We start from the raw sequence: 6,415 nt of genomic DNA, 5'->3' as shown, positions 1-6,415 counted from the left end.
AATCAGTCGGGCAACTACCGTCAGAACCCAAGTGATGCTCAAGCACTAGTTGTATTTAATTACATTTAATGTTAGCCTTTTTAAAAAAGACAAGAATAATGCAAAATACATTTGTTTCAAGTCACAACAATGTAATGAATGGGATACCACCTCCAACTCATTTTCAACAAGGAAAACCCTGAAATATGTAAATATAAGTAACATTTGCACTGCAGTAATGTAAAAACATAACTTTAGACATTTGCACTGCAGTATAAATATAAAAAGTTTGACACAATGTTAAACATTTCCCTTACAGCGATGTGTAAAAATACAACATTAAACAATTTTTAAATAATTTGTGTGAGTGTTTTGTTCAAATCTGTAATCATTGTGACAGGTAAAAGTAAAAAAGAAAAGAAATGGTCAGCTTCTTCTCAAACATTCTGATGTCTTTGTAGATGAGCTGGATCATCATGTCATCCTGAGAATAAATAACCTCCCACTCAAACTATGTAGCTTCTCTGACTCCATCATCGACCTGAAACATGCTGATCTCTCCTGTCACTCCATCCTTACAGGAAACCTGGAAACTATAACTTATAGTTAATAACTCAAACTAGTTCATAAATATGTAAATAGATAGATATACAGATGGATAGAAATTATACAGGTAATTAAAATATAACATAAAAATCTATATGAACTGTGAGAAACAGACACGGCTAATGTTTTATTGCTATTCGTATATATAGCATGATACTCGCCCTCAAAATGATGACTGTAACTCGAAATGTAGGATTTGAACCTCTTCTCTTCTTTGCTGCTTGATGTGACAGCTCTCTGTCTCACGATTCGATTAACGTCCTTCACGATAAACCGAGGAAACTCTTAGAAACAGCGAGTGCTATCTATCATCCTCACCTGCGCCATCCGCTTAAAGCGAGCGCTGTGCTGCACCGGAAGTTGTCCTGCGGGCTAACCGCAAACGCGGAAGAGATCGTGCATAGAGTCAGTTGAATCCCAGTGCAGTAGCGGCGCATGCTTATGATGTCACATGCCACGCCAAAATAAAAGTCTTTTTTTGTTTAGCTTTTTTTTGCCACTTACTGTTATTTTGGTGTGGCGTGTGACGTCATCAGGCGGCGCCGCTTCAGTGCTGTGATTCAACTGGAGAAAGGTTTGTGTTTTAAAACGTTTACAGATATAAACCGATTTAATTAATGCACAAAGAATGGAATTCGCCAAAAAAAAAAAAAAACTAAGAAGAAAAAGAACCGATTTAAATAAAGTTTTAGGTTTGTTTATCCCATGCTATGTTCCTGCTGTTGAAAATATTATTTTAACCCTTTATACAACAAAGTACTTTTTTATTTTCAGTAACCGAGGGCTAATGGTTGAATATAACAGAAATGTGTGTAATAAGTGTTTTAATGAAACCTTTCACCAGCTTTATTTTTGTTAATTACTCTCATATAAAGAAACTGTTGAAGCAAGTGTTGAAAAGAAGTTATTTTGTTTCTGTTCATTGTTTTGTTCATTTTAAACAGGATAAAGTGTCCAATCGCAGATGAAAAACTGCTGAAGCGACTGATCTCCACACTGTTATAAAGATGGCGTTTATTAAAGAGGAGAGTGAAGATGTGAAGATTGAAGAAACATTCACAGTCAAACGGGAAGATCTGCAGGAACAAACAGGTTGATTTTCATTCTCAAAGACCAACTCAGTCATTAGATCCTCATTCAGATATATTATAATAATAAGAATACTAAATTAAATCCATCTTGCAGCCCTGAGTGTGCTGCCTAGTTCTCCTAAATGCACATAAGCATTCATTGAAAGACAGGAATCAGTTTCTTTCTTGTTACTTGGCACTAAAAAAATAAATAAAAACAATAAATTAAAAAAGTTTAACTGAGCTGACGATATTTGACCTACAGTATTCTCATAGAAGATATCTGTTATTACAGTGATAGTGTTGGCTTAGTACTTTCCATTTGCATATGTCACGTTCCCTTTTTTTCCATATTTTCCACAATTTCCATAACTTTTAAAGTTGTCTTAGTAGTTGTTACTAGTTCTCACAGATAGTATCTGAGTTAAAATTATTTCATTATTATTATAATAACTAATTACCAGGGTTATTGTGTTTAAACAGGGTTTTAAAATGTCTTAAATATCTAAAATCAAAATTTTAGGCCTTAAAAAGTTTTAAATTTACTGAAATATTGTGTTGTAGGTCTTAAATCTTTTAAGTCCTAATTTTCCTTTGTTCATGTTTTGTTACCCAATCGGGCCAAAACCCATACAATGTCCAACAATCCATCTCAATAAATCTTTAAACTTTTTATTCAAAAAGGTCATTTTAACTCTATTTCTCATAATGGTTTAATTATTTTCCTTACAATAACATTTGTTTAAACATGCTTAACATATTTACTGCTGAGGACATCGACCTGGACAGATTGTTGTGCATAGATTTAGTTTATTATAGTTTTTAAAACTTTTTAACAAATGTTCATTTTTTATTATTATGTAAAGAAAGTTTATGTTTGAAAAAAGCGTATGTTTTTACACAATATTTAAAATCTTTTGCTAAGAGATATCTAAAATATTGTAATTTTTCATTTATTATTGTATAATTGAATACATGAAATTCTAATATTTTTTTGGATAGGACAAATAAAAAAAATTTTTTCCTTCTGGGCAATTTGAATAATTCTTTAGCCTTTTATGAGTCTAAAATTTCATTATTATTGGTCTTAAAAATGTCTTAAAAAGTCTTGCATTTAACTTGGTGAAACCTGCAGAAACCCTGGATTAAAGTATGTCAAAAAACGTAGATGCCGCCAATTTAAAATATGCTGAATGAAATGGACATTAAAATAATTAATTAATATGAAACATTGTACAGTATTCTAAACTATATGATGTTGCTGTGGGACGACGTGAGACAAAATGAACAGATTATAGTGGAACAATAACATTTAGCATTGCACTAAAACTGGCCAACAAACTAGTCTAAAAATGACTTTTGCTGCTTAAGAAATGGATTACAGCATGCTGATGAGATGCAAACATTTGAGTGTAAAGTTCATCAGAATATGGACCACGTAGAATGGGACGATAACCACTTCTAATGTCTAAAACCGCCAAATGCTATATGTACGTTTTTTATGTTTTAAGTTTTTTAGGACACAGTATCTCTAGCAGAAAAGATATCCAAAGATGCCCTTTTAGATGGCTGCAGCTGCAACCTAGTACTGGGAAACATTTGCATAATTTAAATACAATAATGCAACTCACAAATATTAGCGTGAATCATGCGTACTTGCTGTGAACATGCAGGATTTGTCTCAATCGGGCCTTCCAAGCAAGTTACAAATGTTTAAATTGAGTGAAGGATACAAATGAGGGAACATAACACGAGTAATCTAGAGCGAGTGCATTTGATCATTTGCATTTAAAGCCACAGGCACAAAAAGAGCTTGGTTTTCCTCTGACCCCCAAAATTAAATATTCTGCAAGGTATATGATCTGATTTTGAGCTAAAACCTCAGACACATTCTGGGAACACCAAAGACTAATTTTACATCTTTTTAATTTGTGGGTGAAACATCCATTTCATGGTTGTCGCTTTGTGACTTCATACTAAAGTTAACTTTGTTTTTTAAGACCTGATGGTGCTAAAAGAGGAGACTCATCAATGGAATGAAGTGAAAGAGAAACAGCAGTTTAAGAAACCCCAAGAAATAACGACTGATGAAAAACCCACACTGTCTAAAAGGACTTCATCACACGTAAGACTTCGGAAATCCAAATCTAGGTGTAATTTTAACTGTAAACAGTGTGGAAAGAGTTTCACTAAAAAGTCAAAGCTTGATGTTCACATGAGAGTTCACACTAGAGAGAAACCTTACACCTGTGAACAGTGTGGAAAGAGTTTTGGTTAAATACAAGGCTTTAAAACCCACATGATAATTCACACTGGAGAGAGGCCGTATACATGCCCCCTGTGTGGAAAAAGCTTCTGTCATGCAGGAAACTTGGCAGCGCACATGAGAATTCACACTGGAGAGAGGCCGTACACATGCCAACAGTGTGGAAAAAGCTTCAATAATACAGGAAACTTGGCAGTGCACATGAGAATTCACACTGGGGAAAAGCCTTACTCTTGCCCTCAGTGTGGAAAGAGTTTTAAACAAAATGGCACCCTTGAAGTCCACATGAGAACACACACTGGAGAGAGAAGTTTTACTTGCACACAGTGTGGGAAAAGTTTTTCTCAAAAACAAAACCTTGACACCCACATGAGGATTCACACTGGAGAGAAACCTTACACATGCACAGAGTGTGGTAAAAGTTTCCCATATAAAAGCACACTCAAACACCACATGATAAGTCACGCCAGAGAGAAGCCGTTTGTATGTGCTCAGTGTGGAAAGAGCTTCACAACCAAAGCTAGCCTCATGAACCACATGGATGGTCACACTGGAACCATAGTGTTCACATGTGATCAGTGTGGAAAGAGTCTCACACGCAAAGACTCCATTAAGCAACACATGAAGACTCACTCAGGAGAGGATCGTTTTAGATGCAGTGAGTGTGGAACGGGCTTTAAACATAAAAGAATCCTCAGCACTCACATGAAGCTTCACAATGGTGATTAGAGTCCTCAAAATTTAGGCCTTGTCCACACAAATACGGGTATAATCAAAACGGCAGCTTTTTAATATAGTTTGGCTGTTCATTCACGTGAAGTTTATTTATAAACTACTTTCGAGAAGATCACATGCTTATGATGGTACTGCATTAGCTAACACATGATTCACCAATCAGATGAATCCTAATTCACTATAAATACCCAGAGTAGATTTACCTCAGTTACCTTCATCTTGAAGAATACCCCTCTTTTCTAGATTGGGCGACACGGCAGCCCAGCGGTTAGCACTGTTGCCTCACAGCAAGAATGTCACAGGTTAAAGTCCTTACTAAACCAGTTGACATTTTGGTGTGGAGATTGCTCATTCTCCCCGTGCTGACTTGGGTTTCCCCTGGGTTCCCATGTTTCCCCCCAGTCCAAAAACACACAACCTAGGTAAACTGAACATTTTATATTGGTACCATAGTTGAGCTCTTAGTGAGCCATATATCTCCCTTTAGCCATCCCTACAGTGCATCCGGAAAGTACTCATAGCGCTTCACTTTTTCCACATTTTTTAATGTTACAGCCTTATTCCAAAATGCATTAAATTTATTTATTTCCTTAACATTCTACTCACAATACCCCATAATGACAATGTGAAGAAAGAGTTTTAGATTTTTTTATAAACATATATTTTTTCAACATATGCAAACAAGTATCAGCATCTGAAAAGGTGTGAACCAAATGGCCTACAGGAAGGTTGTGATCCAACCAAAGCAGTTGGGTAATCTCTGGGGGGTTACATCCTTTGTTATAAAGTAATGTCTCACAGAGAGTACTTTGGGTTAAGTTACTTGAAGACCGACGAGTTAACATCACTGCTCAGGAACTGCACTATTCATCGTCTTCAATAAAGTCTTCTGCCCGTAAGAATTTTGGTCAGCTTACTTATTTGATGTATCAGAGTCATCTATACATTGGCGAGCCACCCATGAACGGTTAAGCCAAATACAGCAAATAAATAATCTAACGATGTGTTTCAACTTATTATGAACCAATAACCATATTTGTGCACATTTCACACTTCAATCAAAGGGTCGGCACTGAAAAGATAATTAGAAGGATTAAGGAGGAGAAAATGTTTAGGGAGATGCAGGGAACACTGTCCTACACCCTTATGTGATTGTGTTTTTGATCATTCACTTTGTTTGATTGTCACTTGCGTGAACAAACACAGATTTACCTCCAATTTTGGACTTTTGTCAGCAATTTCACAAAACTTTTTTGTAACCCAGGTTACCAATAGAAACAAGATTAGAATGAATTAATTAAATATACGGAACATTTAGTTTTTCTTTTTCTGTTTTACAAATTATTTTTATAGGCGATTAGAAGACATTAAAATATTTTTTTGCTGTAAAAGTGATCTGAAAGGATTTAGAATGTCGTAACGTCTTTCCAGTTCCGGATCACTGATGCGGTTAGAATTCGTGCACACTCGCATCGGCGGAGCGGAAGAAAGCAGACGCAGATTTAGGTGTCTTTACATTAAGTTTGAAAATAACGAGCAAATAAGAGATTCTTGATCGAATGTTGAATTATATGTGTCTAAAGACAATATAGCAGGAAGAAAAGCTAGAAGAAACCGTTTATGTGAGAGAAATCGTGTTTAATTAGTTAATGATTGTGATGGAGCTGATAACAAGAAGCCTTGTTAACGTGAAACTAACTCGATTAACATAGGAGATCGTCTGAAAAGAAACACGATTAGAGTTAAATTAGATCGAGTA

General features: G+C 35.5%; 1 pseudogene; it reads left to right on the top strand.

The window, feature by feature from the left end:
- The first annotated feature begins 1,125 nt into the window (after nucleotides 1-1,125).
- On the top strand, nucleotides 1,126-5,940 carry LOC130222400 (gastrula zinc finger protein XlCGF8.2DB-like; annotated as a pseudogene).
- The last annotated feature ends 475 nt before the right edge of the window (nucleotides 5,941-6,415 follow it).

Source organism: Danio aesculapii, chromosome 4 (assembly GCF_903798145.1).
Source record: "Danio aesculapii chromosome 4, fDanAes4.1, whole genome shotgun sequence".
Classification (NCBI taxonomy): Eukaryota; Metazoa; Chordata; class Actinopteri; order Cypriniformes; family Danionidae; genus Danio; species Danio aesculapii.
The sequence above is the reverse complement of the archived record's forward strand: the minus strand, read 5'-3'. Positions and strand labels throughout refer to the sequence as shown.